We start from the raw sequence: 25830 nt of genomic DNA, 5'->3' as shown, positions 1-25830 counted from the left end.
CATGAAGCAGACTGTAAAAGACATACCTTGAAATGCAAGCTAAAAGAAAGTGGTTTACAGCTACAAGCTAAAACTAGTTCTACTACTTCTTTCACAAAAATGAACAAAACTGGAATTTTGAACTCAGAATAACTTCAGTTACCCATTTCATTTGGTTTGTGAAACACAGAGGCCCAGCTACACATATAAATCAGCAATGGTGAAATATAGGATGCCATATACCTTGATCCCCCTCACCAGGAACAAAAGATCAGCCCTCTCAGTTCTCCTGATGGACTGAGTTTCTTGTTTATCCTCTTTCAATGTTCCTCAGAAAAATTCAGCTGTGCCAAGCTACTAAGCACATTGTCAGCATGTAACAATGGGGGAAAAAAATAAAAATTCTTATGCATGATAAAAGAATATTGAAAGTACATGTATCATCTTAGGCTGTTCTACACTGCTCAATGGTACATTTGGTGCATTACAATGTATTTTAAGATGTTATTTTGGTTAAGTCCAATCTCTACTTGACACTTACTAACAATTTAAGAGAATTAGGGTATTTCATATATTACTTGTTATTCTTTCTGCCAGAGGGGAGAAAAACTCCCCAAAAGGGAAATTACAGAGATGCAAGTTACCCAGGGTAATGGGGATATGGATTTAGGCAACATTTATGTTTCATTTTGCTAATGGATTACAATACTTCTCTTTAGTTAGAAGCTTATGGATAATGCAGACGCACACAGTCTTTGCTTTTTAAGTGTAGTCCAACAAGATGCATTGTAAGATATTCTTACTAAGTGTCAAAATGAGCCCAAGTGGCAGATTATATATTTGCTTACCTACATTTAACACTGGCATGTCTCCATTCATTCACACTAGGGTAAATAAACTGAGGCTCTGGCTCTGTATTCCCCCTTGTTTGATCTCGCTCTAGATCAGTGATGCCAAACCACCAGCACTGGCAAACGGAGATCTGGGCTGGCACCAGTGACAATGAGCAAACAACACTTTCAAAACATGTTTGACGCCAGATACCAAAGAGCACCCTCCCTACTCTAGGAGCTCATTGCTAGAAAGTCTTTCTGCTCTGAACTCCGTAACTGCCTCCTGCACATTGCTCGAGGGGCCAACGTGACATTTCTCTTCTGTTGACTCTCAAGCACTGATGCATAGGTTCTTGCTGACCTGTGTAATCCAACAGTGGGTTTAAGCATGGCTTAAGTCAGTAAAACACAGGAAGTGGACCTCAACTGGCCAAAATTTAGAGGTCAACAGCCATATCTCAAACCATTCACCTCTTACTGCTTTAGTAGAACACCACGAAACAGAAAGCAGAGAATGACCTAGGAAAGTCATGTGTGAGAACTGGAGAGAGAAAAATGAGGGTATCTGTTCTTGCTGGAAGGATCTAGGTGTTTTAATTATTAAATTGCCTGCTAATGGGGGCTCCTGCGGGGGTGCCTATGCTGCTCCAGTGCTGTTTTGCACTGTCTTCCTCCAGCCTGCAAGCGTGAGAAGCAGGGTGCAGCACCCCGTGAGGCGGCACATGAAGCAATGTGTGGTGACTATACCTCCAGTGCCGGGTCCACCTGGACCACGGGGGACCAAAGGCCACGTCCTCCCCACACACCAGCGGGGCAGTGGGGAGGGTCCGGGCCAGATCCCTTGCAGGGACTTGGGCTCCTATCTACTGAGGCGGCAGGGGCGGCCGGTTTATTGACCGGCAGGGCCAGGATCAGCACGCCCGGTACGTGCTCCCGGCCAGGCGGAGGCGAGCAGTGCTGGGGGTGCACCCACGGCCGCCCCAGGCCCCTTCCCGCAGCGCAGCCCCCGCCGCAGCCCCCACCCGCCGCAGTGGCCGCCGCCCCCCACCAGAGGGCGTCGCGACCCCGCGTTCGGGCGGGAGACCCGGCCCCGGCCCCGGCCCCGGCCCGGGCCCCGGCCTGGTGGTCCCAGGGCTTCGCCCACTGTCCCCCCCCAGGAGGACTTTGGTCACCAGGAGGTAGCCTCCGCTTCTCCCGAGGAAACTCTTTTCTGTGTAGCTTTCCTCCAGATCACAGCCCGCCCTCTGCTTTTGGGGCGGCACTGTCTTTTTGTCGTATGTGGGAGTCAGCGACTGGTGTGGTGGGGCATTGTGGAAAAAACCAGCTATAAACGGGGATAATCTGAGCTGACTCAAGGTTCACACCCCATGAAGCTGCCGAGCAAAGCCAAGCGGATGGGAGAGGGATGTTTCATAAGAATCAACTGCCTGTTACAGAGCAAGAGGGGGGAAAAGTGATCCCCTCAAGACAGATATCACTGCCAGACCATATTGGTAAGATTGCAAGTTACAAATACAACTGAAGCCAGAGAATTTGCCAAAGGAAGAAAAAAAAATGACAGAAAACAGATGCAAAACAACAAAAAGATGCCAGAATAAAATGAGTTTTAGGCCAGCACTGGAACACACCGCAATCCCTCACCATTCAGGATGATTTAAATGGATGGAAAAGGGATTAAGGTCTAATCCAGCAGTTGCTCTGTTTGAATTAATCTCATAGGAGTCAGTCAGGATACGTATATTGAGAAACAGAAAGAGAGAAAGAGAGGAAAGAAAGAGGGGAAAGAAAGAGAGAAAGAAGAGAGAAAGAAAGAGAAGAAAGAAAGAGGAAAGAGGAAAGAAGGGAGAGAGAAGAAAGAAAAAGAGGAAAGGAAAGAAGGAAGAGAGAGGAAAGAGGAAAGAAAGAGAGAAAGAGAGAGAGAGAGAAAGAGAGAAAGGAAAGAAGGAAAAGAAAGAAAGAAAGAAAGAAAGAAAGAAAGAAAGAAAGAAAGAAAGAAAGAAAGAAAGAAAGAAAGAAAAGAAAGAAAGAAAGAAAGAAAAAGAAAGAAAGAAAGAAAGAAAGAAAGAAAGAAAGAAAGAAAGAAAGAAAGAAAGAAAGAAAGAGAAAGAAAGAAAGAAAGAAAGAAAGAAAGAAAGAAAGAAAGAAAGAAAGAAAGAAAGAAAGAAAAAGAAAAAGAAAGAAAAAGAAAGAAAGAAAGAGAAAGAAAGAAAGAGGAAGGAAGGAAGGAAGGAAGGAAGGAAGGAAGGAAGGAAGGAAGGAAGGAAGGAAGGAAGGAAGGAAGGAAGGAAGGAAGGAAGGAAGGAAGACTAATTGCAAGATCAGTCCCTAAATATTATCTGAGGAGACTTTAAATAGATCCTTGAGTTACACTGGTTTTAAATACTAATTATCTGATCCAAACCCTCCCAGATATTTCAAACAGAAAAGGAGGTGTTGCTAAATATGAAGTTCTTTCTGAAATACTGAACCCCAAGCATCCTGCCAGTTTTTGGCTGCAGCAGAGGCAGTAGCCATTTCATTCACATTTGCTGGGGCCCTCTCCAGTATTGCAAAGGCTTCCTTGGCTGTGATCTTGCTTTCAAATGCCACTGATTTTCTGGGACAGTCTCGACTATGAGGAGACTGTCCCACTGGGTCTTGGGTTTCCTGAGAGCCTGAGTGATTAAAGAGATTCTTCTTCCTTTTGAACTCAAACATTTTCCAGAGCTGCCTTCTCTTCCCTGAGAAACACTATCAATCTGAGGCAGGGCACTGAAATATCTACACCAGTACTGCCAAAACAGCCTTGCATATTTCCAAACAGTTATGCAGCCTTTAGTAAATCACCTAAGCATGAGCAAACTGTGCTTCAGGCAGAGGAAAAAAGTAAAAAAAAAAAAATCACAAATCAGGATGATTTTTGCTAGAGTGCTAGCCCCAGCTCCTAACATACAACATCAGCAACTTGCCTCTGTGAGTCCCTTTGTGTGTGCAGGTGGGTACATCTGTGGCAGGAACTATCTCTCAAAAAGGGAATCCTATATTTCTCAGCCAAATGCTATAGTCCAAGGGTGATATACCCATTTCAGCAATTCTGACTATAAACAGTGCAGGGTTTATAGTTGTCCAGATGCCCTCAGCCTCTCCAGAGGGACTTGCAGTTCCTTGCAGAATTGAGAACGCTCTGGAGGATATAAAAATCTTAAAATATATATATATTTAAAAAAAAAATCCACCAACACAACAACACTGAGAACTAAACTTAGTCCTGCATCTTTTCACCAAGTAACAAAGTAAGTCCATTACGTTGGTGCACCATGTAAAAAACAGCCTAGACCACAAACTCAAAGAAAAAGGAGCCTTTTGAGGAGTCAAGGTTCTGATTACAGTGCTTACCAGTTTTCTGGGAAGTGAGGGGAGGGACTGAATAAGATCTCTCAGGAAAAAAAAAAAAAATTAGAGTGGCTGGGAATATGAGTCCTCCTTTCCCATTTCAGAAGCAAATCAACAACAATGCAGTCTTGCCTCTGGGGGGCGGGGGTGGGTGGGGGGGGATAAAGAAGGAGATGAAACCTGAATGTCAAACCCTCCTTTGCAAAAAAAATGGCTGAGCTGGCATGAATGAAAAATTCCAACAGCACTCAAAAGTAAATACTTACCATTGAGTTTCCTGAGTTGGGCACATGCGAGTTACCCACCAACAATATGGAGGAGGTGCTGGCACCTTGTGATGCAGAAAGCCAGGGAACTGAAGTGAGGACATTGGCAATGCCACTTGGCAGGCAACAGGGGTCACAGCTGGGATATCAGACCTAGAGCGTTAGCCAAATGTGGAGGCCTGGATTTGCTCTTCAGTGCTATTCTGAGCATAAAACACACCTACCTTCAAACATCACTGTCTGCATTCTCATTTTTCCAGGAAAATATTGGCAATTGTATTACCCTACCAATATCAATTGTGCATTTGTGTCTGTTTCTGTACAGCCTGTGCACTGGAAATGTGTTTTGGCTTCGGTTCAAATCCACTTCAGTGCCCCCAAAGAGATCTTCATTGTTATAAAGACTTGCTGAGATTGTTTCCAGTTTATACACAACTGTTTCTAAACCCTGGGACTTGGGCTTTTGGTTGTCTTTCGGGGAAGAGTGGCAAAGATTAAAGAAGTGCATGCCTTTGGCTGCATACTTTAAAATAAAACAGCCGTGGTTTTCACAAACCTCTTTTAAGGTGTAGTAAATCCGACTTTCTAAATGCCCAAGGCTGTGTTTATCTAAAAGTATCTTGGGGGAGATTGCTATGTCTATTAATCTGTTTTCCTGTTTCCTTACCTCAGGGCTTAAAGGCTACATAAACCAACCAGCTAGAAGGCTGTTCGGGAAAGTCTCCACAGACGAGTATCTCCCTCTGCTTTCTCTTCTTAAGCAACACACTCCTGGTACAGGGAAATCATTAAAGATTGCTATAAAGCAGGTGCTATAGATGAGGGTGATATGATAGGGACAAACCAGCATGATTTCTGTCTTAGAAGAAACTGTGTGTCTCCGACATGTTAGAGGCCTTTGAAAGAGTTAACAAAACAGAAGATAAAGGACAACCAATGGCTATATTTTATTTAGACTTTCAAAAGGCTTTTGATAAAGTTCCTGAGAAGAGGCTGTAAAGGAAACTTAGTAACCACAAGGTGAGAGGTAAAGTTCTGCATGGACAGGGGGAGAAAAAAGCCCATGGTTGAGAGAGCGGAAACAAAGAGTAGGAACAAATGGTCCATCTCAGCATGGAAAGGGGTTAGGGGTAGGGTGCAGCGGAGATTAAAAACAAGATGTGTGCGTGGGATATTTATTAATGATTTGAAGACCATGGTGAAGAGCAAAGGTGGCAAAGTTTGTGTCACACAAAATTAGGTAGGTGGGTCAGATGGAGAAGTATGAGAAACTGCAGAGGGTGATAAAATGAAGAAAAGAGAGATAGTGGATGAAATTAAACCCAGGCAAGAGAAGAATGTTATGTGGAGAACACTAGAAACTGTGCATGCAGTTGGGTAGGTTTTGAATTACTTTTAAACATCTCAAAACACATCAGTATAGACAGCTCAAGGAAACTGGCTGCTGACTATGCAGTGGTGGTTGGGAAAGAAGGCAGGCATCAGTCTTTACGAAAAAGAGTTTAAAAAACAGTAAAGAAAATAATATAATCCTGTGGTATCATTTTAGCAGACAGCACGATCTATTTTTGCCTTGGTCATTACATTCAGTTGCAGCCCATCCTGTCACAAAGGAGAAGCGAGGAAATGGGCTGGTGAGGGACTTGGTGAGGCTGGGTGTCCTCGGGCTCTGCCTCTCGTGCTTGGGTACATGCGAGGCTCAAAAGGCACAGCCTCCAGCAGGAGTTTTCTTCTGAGATGAGGGTAGTCAGCACAGCTCTCTTGCTGTTCACTGTTATCTAAAAGAGATGAGCTCATACCACAGCATTTCCTGTCAGCAGGCCATGAACAGCTGCCTGGTCTGATTAAATTTTGGGGAAGATAGTCTATTTGAGACCTTTTTGCTTCCAAACAGGTTAGAAATGGCCAACTAGTTCAAAGGTTACTGGCCACAGCGAAGGCAGAAACACACATTCACACACACATAGAAACAGCATTTTCTGAGCTGAGCTGAGAAAAGCAACACTAAAAGTTCATTAAAAGCAGCCAGAAAAGTGAAGAGTGAAGTAAACTATGGCAGAAATACAATATAGTTGGCTATATTGATACAATATATATCAGATAAATTTAATAAATATCTCTCTAGATATATTGTACCAAGAAGGCCAGGTAGATGCTCTGTCTTTCCACGTTATGCTATAAAAGCATTGGCACACATTTAAGTTAGAGTTATGAAATATATTTTATTGCACTGTAATTGGGTTTGTTGGGCTTTGACATCTATCTTTACTAAAAATTGACACTTAAAATCAATATTTATTTGGGGCTGACAGTTATCACAAGTTAGAGCTTTTGCTCAGTCTTTCAGTCATTTTTAACAGTAGGCAGAGATGCTGTGCTCTGCATCTAAGAAGGTAGGATCCACAGACAGGAAACATCCAAAACCGAGGCTTACTGAGTAAATATATACATTACTAAGACAAAATATATGTTACTAATCTCTAGGACTCAGTGCTGAGAAGAACTATAAAAAAGGAAGATTTCAAATGTTTTTTTGGTCACTGTATTAAAACATAAAATGATAAGCTACGTCAGACTTGTTAGGGGACAGATAACATCCACACTGGTAGGTATAACATAATAACCAATACAGGAGAACAGGAGAAAGACTCAGGGTTGATCACTAAAGAATGAATTTCATCTCGGTTCATTTCAGCTGTCTAAAAGCTAGGTATCAAGAAGCCACTGTAGTGAAAACAAAGAAATGTACACACATCCAACGGACCATCCTCCTTCCATGTTCACCATGTTATCCAGTCTATCAGTCTGCTGATTCAGAGACACTTACAACCTTCTCTGAAGAAAGGTACCTTAAATGAGGTACCTGTACTGCTCTGGCTGGGATGGAGTTAACTTTCTCCATATAAGCCTCTATGGTGCTGTGTTTTGGGTTTGTGGCTTAAGATGTTTTGATAACACACCAGTGTTTTGGCTATTGCTGAACAGTGCTTGCACAGCATCAAATCTTTTCCTTTTTCCCACTCTGTTCCCAGTCCTTGCAAGGAATAGTTTGGAGGTGAACAAGAGACTGGGAGGAGGGACAGACAGGACAGCTGTCCTGAATTGTCCGAAGGGATATTGCCTGCTATATAATGTCATGCTCAGCGATGAAAACTGGGGTAGAGGAGGAAGAAGGAGGTTTGGGACTTCCAAGGTTGCCAGTGCCATCAGAGACTGGGTGGGCACTGGTCTGCTTGTGAGAGATGGTGAGTGATTACTTAAGTTGTTTTGTTGTTGTTGTTGTTTTAATTTGTTTTATTTTATCTAGCTGTTAAATGTGTTCTGTCACCTTCATTCTTCCTATTCTGTGCCTCATCCCACTGTGGGGTAGGGGTGAGAGAGTGGCTGTGTGGGTGCTTGCATACTGGAGGGTATCAACCCATCACAGTAGCAGTTGTCCTACATTCCGAAATGAAACATATAAAAGAAGAAACAAGTCAAATGTGATCCACATAAACTGGGAGTAAAACAACACAAAAATGCTAACTTCTGAGGAAATAATAGAGAAATGAGCGTTAAATTACCTACATCAACTGGATGTTCTGGCAGAGCACCTCAATAATGTTTTGCTGATTCTCATGACCTCTGTATCCGATGATGCTTTGCCTATCCATTCCACATGCAAAGAAGAGATTCTTGTCCAAAGTCATATCTATGAAGCTGTATTTAATGTGCTCCTGAGCAATCCGAGTGCTGTGCCTGTGGCAATATCACAGGAAATGCCAATGCACAGCATGGAAAATGTCAGCTTTCTACAAGACAAGCAAAGAAATGCTATTCCTTTATGCTATAATATGGTGCCTCATGCAGTTTTCTTGAAGGTAGGTATTTCTTGGTTTGTGTTTGGCTTGCTGAAGTTTTTGAAGCTGGAGCATACAGTAACTTGCTCCACAGGGCTGTGGCACTTAATGTAGCACAGGACACTAATGTCCCAGCTTTGATTTGCTATGTGTCCACAAGCATGTCATCCCACGTATCTATACTTTATTTTCTTCTCCTTTCCTTCACCTGTTGTCTGGATTATGAATTCGAATGTGAGCCCTTCAGACAGAGACTGTCTCAGTTTTTTTCCTTTTTTCTTTTTTTGGCACAATGCCAGAGATGGATGACCTCTCAGACAGCAGTGACTGGTTGCAGAGACACACACAGACAGCATACTGCAGTGCGCTATAGTGGCTGGAGCTCTGAGAGCTGTTGACATCTTCCTGATCCTCTCCCCATTGCTAGAGAAGTCTGGCAGGGTATGCAGTTGGGTCCCATGGCAAACCACTGAAGCTGGCGTCCACAGATGCTGTTGGTTTTGCTTTCTCCCACAGTCTTAGGATTACTCAGAAGCCTCCACACCATCGTAGCTTTGTTACTACTGAATTTTCCACAAGCCACCTAAGTCTCAGGAAAGGCAGGCTGGACACCACTGGCCTACTGAGGAGCTCTGAGCCCCTTTGGGGTATGACTCATGGAGATGACGATCACGGGTACAATTTCCTCTCCTGCAGTGAAAGGTTCTGTAAAGTCTGGAAAGAAGGGGAGGGGGGGACCAGGAACTAGCAAGCAGCTCTTAGCAGAAGCACTTTCAATAAAGGTAAAAAAATAACTCGTGTTTATTTCAGACAAAAAGCCCAAAGAGAGCAGGGAGGAGGAAGAGGAGGATTCCAGGCCCCAAGAGCAGCCAGGCAGAGCGGCGTGTCCCTGGCACAGGAGGAGTGGAGGACATGCGTTCCTCTGGGATTATGCAGAGCTGCTGGAAGTGAAGCTTGAAAACCGGCAGAACGGAAGCTTGGAAACTGAGCCCTGGACTGAAGCTGGTAATTTACCTTATTTGAAATAAAAACAGCTTAAGTTGAAGCCAGCCGGAAATTCAGATGACTTGAAGCTGTGAGCAAAATTAGCATAGCACTCTGCAGGTTGAAACATGGGGGAAGCAGAGTGAGGGACTGAGCCTTGACGGCTGCCAGGGTAAAGAAGCTGCTGCTTCTTCTGCACTCTTATTCAAAATTATCCCTTAAAGCTAAAATCATTGCAAGACCAGGCTAGAAGACCATAATAGTGCCTGCTGGCCTTAACAGCAACAAGCAAAAAAAAAGATGACTGCAGCAGAGTTATCATTAAAAGGAATAAGAGTATGACCAGCCCCCCAGATGGGTAGAGCATGGTAAGTACTAATGACAGACCGAAACATCTCAGCCAGGAGTCTGTCAATGTAAATCAATGCAGCTATGCCTCTGTGAAGCTAGGCCAGTTTATTCCATTAAGAACTCAGATCTTGAATGCAAGTATGTATAGCCTATGCCTGCAAAGTGCACTGTGCTGGGGGCTGGGGGGGAGTGGGAGATGAGAGAGCCATGGTCTGCCGTATCATGTTGAAAGACCCAGGATATCTCTCCTGACTTAGCCTGGGTATCAGAAGCCATCTAATCATAGCAGTAGCCAGACAGGCTAACTCAGCCATGCAAGCTAATGTATCCTGCTACTGCTTTTAGACTAATTCCAGTCCCCAAGCTAATTCTTGCAAAGCTTGCTTGTAGAGTTAGCCTGTATAATTCAACACTACATTGCATTGGCAAACCCTTAAGGAGCTTGACTGCGTATGTGTGCAAGTGAGAGAGCACTGCTGAGTGATGCTGTACTCACAGGGCTGTGTATGTCTGGTGATGTTGTTTGCCCGTGTACTTATGACCAAGGATCCATTTGTTCTCCTAATGTTCACAAACTAGCCCACGTGTCAGTACATCAGTTAATTTGAAAGACATAGTGATTAATGTAACCAGTTATAATAAGGCACAAAGGATTCTGCTTCTGAGTGCACTTACACTAGCAGCATCTAAGATAACCTCTCTTTTCTGTTTGAAACAAGTTTTTTCTCAAGCATGGAGATTTTCCATCTGTGTGCCAGGATGCCATTCGTTGTCACTACAAGCAGAGTAAGATCATATTGTGTCTGAACACTGTAAGGTTCTTACCACAAGATAACATTTTTCCAAGGCCTGAAGTGATCTTCCTGGACTACAAATACTGGGAATACCTACAGAAATGATCCTTTGAAAAAAGTTCCAGAATGTGTATTTTCATATGGAACATGCAGAGTGGTCACGGTGTCCTTGATATGCCATCTACTGCTATTTTACTGAGTTGGTCTATGTTTTGATGCCATATCCCAATGTCTCAAGATCTCTGCTGCTTTCACGGGAACAAGCACCAGGGTGGAATGTGCGATCAGCAAGTTCACCAGTGTCTGCAGTGAAGCATAAACATGAATGAGCCTAGACATGCTTAGAAGGCCAAGAAAGTACTAATAATGCCTGCTCAGTGTTTTTAATGAAGTTGTTTGGATCAGTAAGAATGTAGAAGTTGCCTCCCACTTGAGGAAAAAGCACATATCCACACTGGGTCAGCTGAGGAGAGCAGTGACAGCAAACATAGGCTTTCGAAGCAAGGCATTTCTGTGTGATTATCTTCTGCCTCTAAAACACAGGCCCTGGCTGAAATTTTGAAACGAGACATCTTTTGTATGTACAGGATTCTACTCACATAAAAAGTGCAAAAGATACATGGTGGGTTTTAAAAAAATAAATAATTCTGTTTTTCCAGAGAGAAATACTGTTGCAAACACAAAAGTTTTTCCAGGCTTGCCCTGGGCACTCCTTGAAATAGACTATATGGACAATATGCAATGAAACCTCCGACTGTCTCAAGGAGATATTCATCCTGCCTCTCCTTGGCAAGCTGGGTTTCCTGTCCAGCCTCACCAGATTTATTGTCTCATTGTGGTGGAAGAAAAAGCCAGGCTAGCGACAGGCCATATACGGGCATGGAACAACCAAGAATAACTAGAATAGCAAAAAAGAAGAAACATGGGTATAATTACAAGTCAATTTAATATAAATCACTACAGGGATAAGAGGAAAGGAACAGCATGCAGAAACCTGCAAGATACTCAGGTGTTCTCCGATTTTTTCCCTCCGCCCCGTGGATTAACAGGGCGGAGGAGCAGTGTCTGCACCAGCATTGTGAACAACCTTCACATCTGCTGGGTGGGATTTCCAGCCATTGACAAGCACCAGGTAGATTAGCGACAAAGCAGCACCATTAAAGAAAGCAGTGACGGGAGGCTGAGATCTTTTGGCCAGGTTGGTTTGTGCTTCCATTACTGCCTGGTAACACATAACCCTTTATGAGGGCATAAAATTGCTCTTTACTAATGTTTTTCTCATTCAAAGGTCAGCAAAGCAACAGTGAAAGTTAAAGAGTAGTGCATGGCTCTAATGGGACTACTGACAGCAGCCAGCCACCTTCTGAGAAGGGGGACTTTGTCTGACACCTCATAAAGAGCAACCTGTGCTTGCTCCTCCATCCTCAGGGTGGTTGTCACCACCGCAGACCATCAGCACTTGTGGCAGGCAGTAGGGCACCTGGGGGGCTGCTTTTGCCACGGTGCAGCTTTGCCCAGCTCACTCGAGGTTTGTAAGAGGGGTTTGTGGGTTTGTGAACCCTTCTTTATTCATATCAGAGTACAGTCCAAAAAATGGCAAGGTAAGATCAGACCAGAGCAGGCCAAGATAATCTAGTCCCATTAGCAGTGAAAAATGGCCTTAGCTCATAGAAGAGATTTGCAAACCCAAAGAGTGCTTTTTTCAGAGAAGCCATTCCGGTTCTGAATCAAAGGCACGGCAGTCAGGCAGTGCAAAGCGGCATGGCTCCACAGACAGTTCACACCAAATCAGCTGCTGGCCGGTGCTTTAAAAATTTTTTTTGAATTGTCTGTCAATCTGTGCTTCATTATTTGCTTCTTCTACATTTCTAGTGATTTTATACCCAGCTCCAATAGGCCGCGATACCATTGAGAATCTGCTGATTCAAATCCCTCCCTCCCCTGCAGAAAGCCAGCGGGAAGGAGGAAAAAAAGAAACACAACTCAACATTCTATTTTTCCCCCTTCAAATAAACCCTAAATTGCTTCTTTAATGCACTCGAGGTTTTGAGCAGGGTAGGAAGCTCTGATATAAAATGGGGGTACAATTTTGTTAAAGACAAGCTCTGCAGCAAGCCTGTGAACTCCAATAAATTTGTAACTCTCTTCCCGGTCAGAAAGAGAACAATAGCCTCTCCTATTTAATTGTGGATTGCAGCGAGTGGTTTCGTGCTCAAACCCTCTTGTAATGTAGTCCTCTCCTTTTAATCATCAAAGGTGATCTCTGCCAAAGCAGCTGACAGTTGCATTTGATCAAGTGTAATAGGAACAGTCAGATCTTCCAGGATCCTTGTAGTTACCCATTTTCCATGTGTAATTCCAGTCTATTTCATACAACTTTAATATGACAACTGTATTACAAAATTAGAGGGAGGATTTGGGGTGAGATGACTCACTGCTTTTTTTATTCTAGAATCTGATCTCAAGACAAAAGCCATTTTCTATTCCCAGCCCTGCTGCTGAACCCCTGCATGACTTTGAACAACCTTTGCTGTCCAGACCCCTTCTTCCACTTTGCCTGCCACTGCTATTTAGACTGTGAGCTGAGCAGGGCAGGGACTGTCTGTTGTTGGGACTCGGTGTAATAGCTAGCACAGAGAAGTGTGCACTTAGTGTCCCTGGCCATTAACACTGTGCGCATATATCTTAGTAGGTATATAAATATTTATATTTCTCACAGGACATATGTATCTATATATGTATTCACACAAACGTGCTCCATAGTAGTTTTAGATTTGAGAATGACTGCTTCAGGAGTAAAGAATCCCGATTTTAAAAGCAAGAAAAGACACCCATCCTCCATCTTTCGATACAACTGCACTTCAAATAGATTTGCCAGGAGAACTTCTGGACTTTATCCTGCAGTTTTTTGCAGTTTGGTTTACATTGGCCCTGGCAGAGCAAAGCAAAATGTCTGTTGTATGCCAGCTGCTAGCTAGACCCACCAGGGATGCACAGAGGTGTCCACTGCCTGGATGTAGACCACATCTACTATACAAAGGATCCGTTCTTTATTTTATTACACTACAGGTCAGGAGGAGCTTCAAATCACTTGCACTCATGTCAGATGTCAGCATTTGGGAAGGTGGCTGGTGGTGGAGCGGGGAGGGCGGAAGACAGTCAAAATGAAAATGGTTTGGTTAATTAATTGCAAGCACTGCTTGAAGGACCGGCACGTATATTTAATCAGTTGCCTAGTAACAAACGGTGTATGATGTGAATGCTATCAGCCCGCGGCGTGAGCAAAGGATGGTCCCTTTCTGTTTTTATCAGCCGCCAGCATGCATTCTCTGGGCGTTGCGTGCCCTTGTGCTCAGAAGGGCTGCTTTGCCACCTCACAAAAGCCACACAGTGGCAAGGAGTACCCCCCATCTTGGCTCTGCCATTTCTGCTCCTCCCCCAGACATCTCAGAGGGAAGACTGTCTCTTCTTACAGGGAGTGACCTTTTCAATGGTGAATCAAATGACAAGAAAAATTATCCAGATCTCCCCTCCCCTCCACCCACCTTTTTTTTTTTCTTTATGAAGTTATCTACACACTGGGAATAGAGCACAGACATTGCTGCTGTTCACGTTCTGTTACTGACACCAATGTCACCATTAACAGTATATATCCTCCATAAAAATCTGTGCAGGAAAAAACAGAGAGTCCTTGGCATTGGGGCACAAATAATAAGAAAACGGGTTTAGTGGTTTTTTTGTTTGTTTGTTTGTTTGTGTGTGTGCGGTGACCTTAAAGAAATAAGGGCAATGAATGGATAGACGCCGGGCTGCAACACATAAAATCAGCCCAAGACAAACTGTACAATTCTGTTTCCTGTAGGTGAAAAAATAACTCATGACCTGACAGGCAACTGAACATTGAGTACTCCTCTGGTGCTAGTTTTAGGAGGGAATTTGACAACAAGAATTTGCTTGTAGTTTTCCACCACCCGTATGCCATTATGTTAGCTGGGCCTGATAATGCAAGGACACAAAAAACACTCACACCACCTATCCATATTCTGAAAGAGAAATAAAAAGAGAACATCCATAAAATAAAAGCTCCCATTTATGTTTTAACATGCCATGACAATGTTTGTGTGTCCTTATCAGGGCTTCCTCTCCTCCCTCCCCCCTCTCCATTTGTAAATCCCACTGGATAAAAGACTACATCTTCCATAAAGAATTCCCACCAGAAATCTTTATAAATCCTCCATCAGTGAAATACTCTGCTGTCATGCTGAGCAGAAGCTAATCTAATTAAGACGGGATCTGCTAAATTTAATAGCCTGCTATGAATTTTTACGGACATCTGGTAACTGGAAGGTTGGAATGACTCCGACACATCAAATACACATTGTCCAAATGACCAGTATTGGGCCGATTATTTTCCCTTTTTCGGTCACTTGTAGCTGAGGCAGGATGTAATCACTCCCTCAGGATACACCCATATGACTCCATCTCAAATTAATGGGGGTTATGGTGCGTATATGTTGGAAAACAGAACTGGGCCCCTGATGCTTCCTCTAACGTTGGTTTTTCCTGATTAATGAAGGATCAGGATATACATACATTATATTTAATTGTTTACAAATACTGTAAGTGCTATAGCATAAGCAGGAGCATCCGTTGGTACATTTGTCTTTGGTACATGCAAGAGATGAACCCAGACTTGACTGGCAGCTTTCCTCAGTCAAAGCCCTACATCTTGTCCTCTGGCTAAGCAATGTTCCCAGTGGAGACCAGAAGAGCTCTGCCATTTCAACCACCTCTCCCCATCCCAACAGTGAGCTGTTAGCAGGATAAGGCAGGGGGTAGAAGATATTGTTGTTGGCTTTTTTTATCCCTTTAAGCTTCCAGTATGAAAAACAGTTGAAAGCCACTAGTGCTTCCCAAGAAATGGTGAGCCGAAATGTTGCAAGGCTGGTCATGTCCCATGAGCCATTAATTTGGGAAGGGAGCACATTTACAGAAGTACGTGTCCTTCTCCCCATCTTGACAAAGCAAAGTCTGAGAATACCACATTAATGAGCTCCTGGCACTTTTGTGGGTTACTAACTCCTTAGCAAGATAGTGCATGAACATTATTTCCACCCAGGCAGATTCCACTGGCGTTCAGTTCTTCCAGGCATCTTTCTGAGCTGCCTGTAATAAAACCACAAATACATAAAAACACATCCACACATACATAGTTTACACTCATAGTTATGTAATTTTCAGACAGGGCAGACAGCACACAAGGCACAATGCCAAACTTTTCAAAGTAGACAGTTCACAGTTTAAAATGTGTATTTCCTTATTTGCTGTCTTGGTAAATAAACCTTTTTTTTTTTCTCAAACTCTCCTCAACCGTCTCTCCCCACACCCGTAATAAAGGACTCATGTAAATTCAGCAACACAGTGGGAGTTGTGTTAACCTGATGTGATGAGCTGGCACTTGAGAATTTAATCTCTTTACCATCCACCAGCATTAAATCTGCGTAGTGTGACTTTTAAACACATGCCAAAGAGACGGGAAGTTACAGTCCTGGCTTGTGCATTCCTCAGTCGCTGGCTTCATGAAATGGGAACAAACACATCTGGGGCCAAGTGCTGAAAACTGGGCACAGTGTAAACAAAACGCCTCACTAAAGTAATATGAATGTTGTTGTAGCTAAGTTGGAACATTTGTAATGAGAAGAGACAGGAAATCCAACGGAAAGGTTTGGGTTTCCAAATGGTACATGTACAGTCCTATGCACAGGAAAGCCTGACAGTCGGTGCAAATTAATGTTGTACCAATGGCACCGTGTTGGCTTACTCCAAGCAGGACTTTTGCCATCAGCTTCTGAGCTGCTTTACCTGATGTGGTGATGCTTCTCTGCAGCTGTGGGTAGTAAACTCTGTGTCCCCAAATAGCAAGATGGGTACTGCCACACTTTATGATGAAAAAGACAGAATAATGTTATTCCCATCTCAAAGATTATGAAACTGGCCACCTTTGTTCAGCCATTCCTAGGCCCTCATTCCTTGGTGTTATAAGAGCTGGGGCATCTCACAGATTTCTCAGCCAGGACCCAGCCTCCTTTCCTCCTGTTGTATTGTACTGCTTCCTTCCAAATGTGGACCTCTGCACTCACAAAGGAATAGCTTCACCCCCCACATAGGACATTTCATACGTTCTTGGTAGGACACAGCCTTGACCCGCTATGGATTAACTATCTGAATGAACAAAAACAGATACAGTCTGCAGAAGGATGTCTGTGACTTTGTTACAGAGTGACACTGAATCAATTGTGTGGACCAGACTAATGCTGGTTATTCTTTCGAGGGAAAATGTGAAATTAACTTATAATGGTGTAATGTGATTCCAGAAATGAGATATACATCTTGCTTGCAATAGCTTCTGATTATCAATATCCACGTTTGTTGTTATGCTCCATTCAGAAAGAAATGAGAATGTACAAAGGGCAGTAAAGGTGCACAAGTGTTGTTCATTTCATTGCTGATAAATAAAATGGAATTTTAAGTAACATGATCAAAGCATTAGCTAGGAAATATTTGCAGTTATTATATTTGGAGTTAATTTATACACATTCTAAAAGCATCTTAGAGGACCTGAAAACACGTAATGTTAGAAGTAAAAAAGCCATGCTCATGGCATGTAGTTTATTATTTATCTTAAAAATTATGATAGAGGATTTCTCCTTTATCTATGAAGGTCATACAACAAGAAGTTTTTGTTGCCTTTTAAAAAGTTAAATTTGAATTTGCATTTACAGATATTTTAAGAGGTAGTTGTGTTTGCCTTTAAGAGCAAAAGGCAGTGTGACAGTGCTCTTGGATTTCAAACCCTTCTGACAACTTTACCTATTTACCAGTTTTTTGAGAACCTGGAATTGCTTCTGTAGTTACACACTTCAAAGCTGTTCTGCTCAGGGGCCACCCAGGGGCTATTCCCACCAGCCATGATCAGCCAAGCTCCGTATGTCTGAATCTCCCTATTTTGCCTCTGCACTGGAAAAGCTCAGGATCTCCTGTGCTAAAAGTATACATGGTGATTACATGTGTATTCCACTCTAAATGTCCACACATAAGACAAGATCATGCTCTGGTGTTCACTGGTAAAGTTCTATTGACCACAAAAATGTAAACTAATAAGCATTGCAAATTTAATAACATAGTGGCCAACTCCTTTAATAGGTATGACTAGAAAACCTAACAGATACAGAAAGTTATGTAAAACATCCAAGTGAGATGCAAGAGAGAATGTCTAGATGCAATGCCTTCCAAAACTGTATCTGGGTGGACTAAAATGTTAAATAGCTCTTTTCATTGAAGATGAGTAAAGCAGTCCCCTAACATATAAACTCTCTTGACAAGTTACTAAAACTCAGACTGAATTTTTTGGTGTTAAATATTGCTTGCATATTTGTATAGCAAGAGGTGGACAGTCATGAATTTTCCACAGGTTTTCTTCACTTCAGAGTTGCAAGTTAGAGATAACAAGTAAGCAGTTTCTGACTGCTTGCAGTCAGATGGGCTGAATAAACAGGATTGCAGGTCCAGAACAGCACCAACACACTAGAGATGTTCATTTACAGAGTGCATAAGTCCCATAAATTAGAGGCAAGCATGGTACCAGGAACCCTCATGGAAACCAAAACTGGCCACAGACGATAGCTGTTAACTCCGATGACACCTGTGCCTATGCATCTAGGATATCGGACTTGCTGCTGTAGTGATATTCTCTGACCTGAGAGCTGTGGCTCACATAGGCATTTATTTTAACACTATGCAAACAGGACAGTGCTGCCCAGTGCTCCACATGGTTGTGCCTTCCACCCCACCAGTGGTTTAGAAAAGCAAAGCAGTGGTCAGAGAAAGGGCAAAAATTCTGCCTGGTATCTGCAGCTTCTGCTAACAACACGGGAGACCCCTCTCTTCAGGATGCAGGAGCTCACGCCCTGGTTCATCACCATGCTGTCTCCCCAAACTCCAAAAAAAAAATAAATTTATTGTGTCAAAACTCTCATCCCACCTCACCTCAACTTACTCTGAAAGTAGGAAACCTGCTCGGCTCCAGGTTGTGCTTGAAAGCCTATCTACAAACCCACTTGTTTGGTTCCAGGCCTGTATGCAGGGACACATACCTCAGGGTGGGCCTGTAGGTCACCCTGGAGCACCTGATGAGGGAGCACGATGAGGTGTTGTGAGCAGTGTTTCATGGGAGGGCTGAGCAGCCTGGCTGAAAAACCCCACTTGTTCCGGCAAGCAGCTCACATGGGTCTGCACTGGCCTGGGGAAGCACTCCCTCAAAAACTTGCAGTGGGACTTTGACCCTAAATCACTGTTATATTCTTAGCTTTACCAACAGATTCTCTTCAGAATCCTGTGTTGTCTTGGTTCTTCTCTGGGCCATTTTCTGTCACAAACGGAGTGCCCTCTCACAGAGTTTCACTACTGTGTAAGAGAAGATACAATACTGATCAATAGTCATGACACAGCAAGAGATAGTCCTCAAAAGTCAACATGCCCTCCCACTTTTCTGATATGCTTTATCAGAAAACTCTCCAGATCTCTGTGAAATCACAGGTCCATCACCAAGGCATAGGGAGCCACAGATCGGCAGCCCTTTCCATCCATCCAGCTCCTCACATGGGTTGTGAAGGGAGTCATTCACCCCTTCTTCAGGCAAGCAGTTAGGGGAAGGTGGGAACACAGGCAGAGCTGAAGTAGACTGAGAAAGCTCCAGGCCACCAACGTCCCTTCACTTCCTCTCCTTTCCTCCAGCAGGTCTTTCCCTCATCTGAAGTCACACCTCAGACCATGTGCCTTAGCTCTTGTCCGTGTTTGTTTCCCTGTCTGCTTTATCTGTGTTTGAAGCCTGCTCCATGTTAGCCCAGAGACCTTCTAAGAGGCAACCCCTTCCCAGTCTCCCAGACCTTTATTCTCAGATGGGAGTTCACAAAGGTGAAAGAAAATTCAGGCTGAAGTCAGTACACTGGTTTAGTAGCCAGGAATCTTACTTTATTATTCCAGATGATGAAGGTAAATTTCAAGGTGCACTGTTTATAATGGTCTTGCACTTGAGAGCGGGCTGGAGCAGCCTGCCCTGTTAGCCTCACGCTGGAAAACATGCAGCTGCCACCATGGTACCAGAGGAAGAAGCAATGTACAGACACTATTAGAGGGCCATGGTGTCACTGAGAGACAGGTCTGAGCTCAGAAATAACCACGAACCCTCACAGAAAAAGTAAAATATGGACAGGCCAGTGTGAAGAGCTCCAGCCAGCATTAGCACCTGCAAACTGGTCAGGGCAATGGTGTGCATTAAACACTCGCTTTCATCTCCATAGGAACTAGCAGATGTGCTGGCTCCAGTGTCCCCGAGTGGAGTCAAATCCCTTTGAAGTTTCTCTGTGTTGAAGAACAGCTGCAGCAAAGCAGAGCTTAAAGCTCATGCCTACCTAAACTAGTCAGGGTTTATATCCAGCGATGTCAGCTCCAGGTGGCCCACAGTGGGGATTTAGGGTTTTCCTTGCACAGCAAGGAAGGTGGTAGAGCCAGCACTCAATACACATGACAGATACAGCAGCATAACTAACCTACCATGAACAATTCAGTTTTAAAAACCAACTGAGGACTTAAAAATTTCAATTTTACTGCAAAAGAGTTAAGCAGCATGGCCAACTCAAGTTAAGGATTCTGGGTCTGCCTTGTCACCAGTGGGATTCTCCAGTCCAGTAATGAGCATATATTCATGTTCCACACTAAACAAAAACATGCCATCATATCAGTAAGGGCAATATCAGAATTAAGAAGAAAGAATGAGGCCAGGGTTAGTCAATACATCTGGTCACAGTCATGAAAGGGAAACAAAGGGCAATTGCAAACAGCTAAATCCAAAGAAGAAAGGAGATAATGCTTCTCAGTGCAACAAGGTCCAGAATTAGGTCAGGAAGAGACAGCCCCAGCATAATATTGATCACGTCCCCTAATCTAGACAAACCTCTGAGTGTTTCCTTTCAAGTTATCCATTTCACTCCCTCAGGACTCAGGGTATGGTTTTATAGCTGCTATTTTCTACATCGGATATAAAATGCAAATGCATAGGAAGGCACAATGAAGTTTGAAACTGGCCCAGAAGGAGGCTAGAAAAATGGAGAACTCCTTGTCTCTGCCTGATGAAAGGGAAGGAATCAGTAATGCTGAATGTAGGTTTAGAAGATAAACACTGTATTAAATAAGCATATCCATTCTTAGCCCCCAAGCTAGTAGAGCACAGAAGCACTTGCAAAATCAGAAATGTTTGAGTAGTCCTGTTTATTTCAATGAAATTACTCTCATGCTTAAAGTTATGCACGTTTAAACACCCTGTTTTACTGTAGTCAAAGATCAGTCACTTTTTCCTGTGACTTGTCTATAATTTTAGCATTCATGGATGTTCCAGGGGTATGTATTAATTTTTTGATTATTAAAAATATGCCACTAAATAGTATTGCAAGGGTAAAGGTGGGTCGTCCATTGCATGAAATAATCGTAATGAGATTTTCATTCCTAAATTATGCTGTCTTGAATCCTTAACTTTGCTTTTCTTGGTTAGCATAAATGGTCCTTTCTATTCATAGGGTAAAAAATAATAATAATGATAAAAAAATGGTTTCAACATGAGTAATTTTGTTTGGATTTCATTTAAATACTTCTACGAGTTACTAATAATTAAACCTCCAAAACAGTTCTCACAAGACACTAGGAAATGGGATCCACATTCTTGCCTAAAAGACAGTTGAGGTTACCACACTGTGTAGAACTGCTGTCTACAGTTGCAAATAGGCACAATTCCTACCTAAAGCCTTGCCAGCCCTTTATGTATCTGATCATCCATTGATACACACCAAAGAAATGAAACATGGGTAGGTAAAGCTCTTTCTCTGTATGGTGTGCAGTACTTATCCTTGTTCCATATGCGTGCTTGGTGGAGCTGTACTGAAACAATTAAAATTTTACATTGGCCGAAATCTCAGAACAGAGAGTGTACAAGATTTGATATAATAACTCAGAGTTCATTTATATTTATTTAGAAAGCGTTTATAACCTGGGGTGAAGGAACGCAAAAAGCTGGCAAGAAAAATCTTTCAGTTTGCTATGGGCTGAATGGAAACTTTGAAGATCAGCATGACAAGAAAACTGTAAGTTTATAATGGGCTGCTGTAAGCTAAAGCAGTTGATAGGAAGTGTTCCCTGGCTGCTGTACTTGAAAACTCCATGACATACTGAGCAAAAAGAGCCAAACCTCCTTCCTTCTTTGGAGGTTGGTCTCCAGGATTTACCCTGACACTTGCTGAACAGACTGCATAAAAGAGATGTCTTGTCTTGTTCTGCTGGTTATCATTCTTGCTTTTTTCCCCTCAGAACGATTTGAGCAAAGACCATAAGCTTGTGACAGAGTGAATTTGTGATCTTATCCAATCATCTGGGCTGTTTGCAAAACTTCAGTAGGTGGCAGCGTTTTGTTGATAAATGTTTTGTTATCCAAGTGATCTCATTTAGTGCAACTGTTGCAATATTAATAAACTGAACTTATGATTGCATTTGCCAGGACTGAAAATATTGCCATCCTATCTGGCATTTGCTCTTATCTGAACTGACAACAACATCCATTGTATTTATAAAAGGGGAAAGTCTCTGTGTTTATATTTGTTAGGGGCAGAGGGGAAAGGGAAAATGAGGGGAGAAGCAAAGACAGATTAAGTATAAAACAGTGATGTTGCTGGACACATGATTTGTTATTGTAATAGATGAGCTTTCTGGCAATTCTGTTAAATTGTCACTGCTGAGGAGCATATGGCTCGAAAGAATGGTTAATAGGTTATTGCCTCACCTCTAGCTCACCAGTTCAAATCAGGCCCACACTGACATCATCTGAAAGTTGTTACCACTTGGTAACTGTTTGGTGGTCTAAATTCAATTGCTATTGGATAGATGAGCATATCAGAAAATAGATAGATAGATAGATAGATAGATAGATAGATAGATAGATAGATGGAAAAATCCCATCACATCTGCTATTTGAGAAGCCCAGATTTTAAAAGACATCAAGACTCAGCCCAAGAAAGAATCCGCTAAGGATGAAGAGGGCAAGTGCTGCTTTACTGTCATGTTAGAAAAACAAATTGTATTCAAATCACTAATGTAGACCCTATATATTTGTACATATATGTACACATATTATTACTGGGACTTAGTAGAAATAGATAATTATTTTTATATTTAGGTTTCCATTCAACACTGCCACAGTATTACCTTTTACAGAAAATAACTTCTATTTTAGTCCAAAGTCCAAAGCACTATTCTAAATGTGACTGCAGAGGAAGACAGTCACCCACCTTACATGAACTTGCTTGAGGTTTAAAAAGAAAAATGAAAGTCTGTGACTCAGTTGTACTCCCAGAAAAAAAAAATTAAAAAAAAAATCAAAGTAATTGGTTTTATTACACACCTTTCAGATTAGAACTGACTTAAATGCACTAGGCTTTGGGCTAAATCCCACTACCACTGAGATCTATCACAAAAGTGCCATTGACATAAACAGAAATTGGATCAGACCTCTAAAGAATTCATTTGGACTGATATAAATCCTGTAGAAACCAAATATAATAAATAAAGTGCTGAAGGAGGCTTCATGACCACTTTTGCATATATGGACATAATTTTTATTATTCAGGAAATTTCCTAATATTAAGCAATCAAGAAGGGAAAGGTGGAATCAATGCTGCCAAATATCAAAGTGATTTAGACCTAGCAAAGGAAGTTGCATAAAGATTAAAAGTTCTTTCAGCAATATGAATGAAAGATAGTTGGAAAGAAAAAAAAAAAGAGAGAGACAGCTATGCTGTGATAAGGGCATTGAGATTAAACATCATTTAGATATGTCTCAAAGCCTACATAAGTACCTGCTCTCAACTTTCAATACATACTCCAGTGTTGATCCTAGGGGCAAAAGTACAAATGACAACCTGGGACAAAGACGTCAGAATAAAATTACAGGTAAAATGTAGAAGCAAAACTCTGATGGATTTAACAACAGATGTTTGTGGTGGTTTTGCTTCCTACCATTAATTCATGGGCAGTGTCCAAGCCCTTACGCATCCCAGACTGTAGTCATGAGACCCTTTTCACAACCGTAGTGCAACTAAAACTCAAAAAGTTACCAAGGCTTTAAATACTCATAACAACTCTGAAGTGGTAGTGAATGGCAGTACCTGTGTTTAAAAAGTGAAAAAGTAACTGGACAATGGAAAGGACTGCAAGGATATTAATAGTGCTAAGTGGCCTAACTGAAATCAAGCAGACTCACTTTTCCCACCTATAAGGGAAGGGAAATGCTAGACCACCACTGGAACTGGGATGCCCTCTGAGGTGAAAAGGTGAAAATGCTTTGGACTGAATCATTGGATCTTGTCAATGAAACCCAATGCGTAATAGTGGCTTACAAGAGAGGTCAGGATTTCACCCCAGGTGTTTCACTGCAAGATGATGAGTTTGTTACTTTGAAAAGACAGCTGGCAAAGGATGTCAATGTGAACTCATGTGCTTATACCAGCCCAGATTAACCCTTAGAAGAGCAGAGCTTTCGAAGAGACATCTGACAACACCTAATCAAAGGAGGGTTGGAACCATGCCTAAGATATAGGCAGAATCTCTTATAGTTGCTTCATATCCTGGCTCACAGTTAGGGTGGTGCCAGCCTCCATCAGCTACTCACTACACTTCTTGACACCCATCTCCATGATTTCACTTATGTTCCCTGTCACAGTCACAAAGCTAGTTTCCCTTCTCTTCAAGTTCAACCTTAAAACACTTTCCTTCAAATGAAGCTTGGGAGCCCTCTGGCACCACCACCTAAAGACTCATACACATCATCCCTGTGGGTGGGGGAGGAGGAAAGGCAATATTTATATTGTTTAATCTTAGGCATCCAACTTTAAATCACCACATTAGCAATTTAATTTCTCCATTTAATCCATGAAGAAAATAAGATATTTTGAGGGACTGTTAGAAGGGCTTCAAACTGCTCCCATAAGAGCCTGACCACAATGTCTGTCAGTGCAACTGTGCTTATCACGTTGACAAGCAAATTAGTTCCCTAAAGTTAAGAACAATTAATGTCTCCCATTAAAGTTTTATATCTCTCACCTGTCAGTATTTGCTATTTGTCTTTTATTTCAAGGGTAAGTTCTTTGGGACAGGAAAGATCTTTTTGTCCTGTTTGTTTCTCATCTGTCCCTACTGGGTTCTAGCACATGCCAAGAGGTAAGGAGGTGTGTGCCTACTTCCAGCCTACCTCATTCACACCTTGCCCTGAGCATGCACCTGGTACAGGAGGATGTAAGGTCACCACCACAAATAACTGAGTTGTTCTGTTACCCAGGGTGCTTCTGAACTCCCAGCATTGTGGTACCATAAATGATAATAAATAACAGTAAACTAGGATAGACATAGGTCTCTTCTAATTACCGGCAAAACTGCATTTTGTGACTGGGTTAACAAGCTCCAGCCTTCTGCTGTTGTGGGATGTTTGGTCTCTGAGGAAAGATTGTGTGGCTGTACAGGGAAAAACCATAACCTGTGATAAGAGAGGACTCTATAGCTGCTGAGTGAGAATGTATGATGAAATGCAAAGAAGCTGAAAAGAGTTCAGAATAAGTCAGGAAAGCTAAAAGATGCAGAATTGAAACTCAAATCAAATGAATTGAAAGAAATTATGTAAGCACATATTGTATTCAAAGGAATATAAACCAAGAGAAATTCCTGAAGACATGAAGCAGTCTGCTGTTGGAAAAAGATCAACCATGTAAATAATGGTGTGATATACAATAACAAGTTAGGATTCCCAGTCCTCAAGGTACTCAGACCCATGGTTCTTTCTACTGAAATCAATGGAAATGTTTTTATTCAAATGCCTTGTTTTTATTAATACATCTCATCTTTGTGATATAAGGATGAAGATGATCAGTTGAAGCTGAAGTGGAGAAGGTACATTGTTAAACACCCAGCCTAGTTCCATAAAACCCTGTTGCAGAGACAAATTCTATTTGCTGTGGCAAGGGATTTCTACTTCATGAAAGTATTTGGATGACAATTGATATTTATTTGCCTCCATTATTTGGAGAGTTAATATTCAGCATCGGCATTTTGAGACTGAAATACTTTCTATCTGCAACAGGATGGTTACTTGTGTAAATACATAGTGTGTGAATACAGATGTTAGTGTGCACATAGGGTTTAGAGAAGATCGTGGCACTTAAATGGGAATATTCTGTCGTGAGTGAGGAAGGACATGGTATCCATAGACAGCATCAAAAATATAACAATGGCAGACTTGTTCAACATGGAAGAAGATGCACTA

General features: G+C 42.3%; 2 long non-coding RNA genes across 3 annotated transcripts in view; one reads left to right on the top strand and one right to left on the bottom strand.

The window, feature by feature from the left end:
• Positions 1–7001: 7001 nt before the first annotated feature.
• Positions 7002–19550, top strand: LOC310897849. Of its 2 annotated transcripts, none has more exons than XR_014582640.1 (3): positions 7002–7695; positions 9100–9641; positions 10344–19550. It is a non-coding gene; the product is annotated as an uncharacterized lncRNA (long non-coding RNA). The 2 variants fall into 2 exon arrangements; XR_014582641.1 differs by having other exon boundaries at positions 7012–7695; positions 9100–9294; positions 10344–11281.
• Positions 15472–25830, bottom strand: part of LOC310897850 — a 29459-nt gene continuing 19100 nt past the window's right edge. Inside the window, exon 3 of the long non-coding RNA XR_014582642.1 lies at positions 15472–15584. This is a non-coding gene — a long non-coding RNA (uncharacterized lncRNA). The remainder of the gene's footprint in view (positions 15585–25830) is intronic.

Source organism: Anser anser (genome assembly GCF_964211835.1).
Source record: "Anser anser genome assembly, chromosome: 3".
Lineage (NCBI taxonomy): Eukaryota > Metazoa > Chordata > Aves > Anseriformes > Anatidae > Anser > Anser anser.
This window is presented reverse-complemented; position numbering and strand designations above follow the sequence as displayed.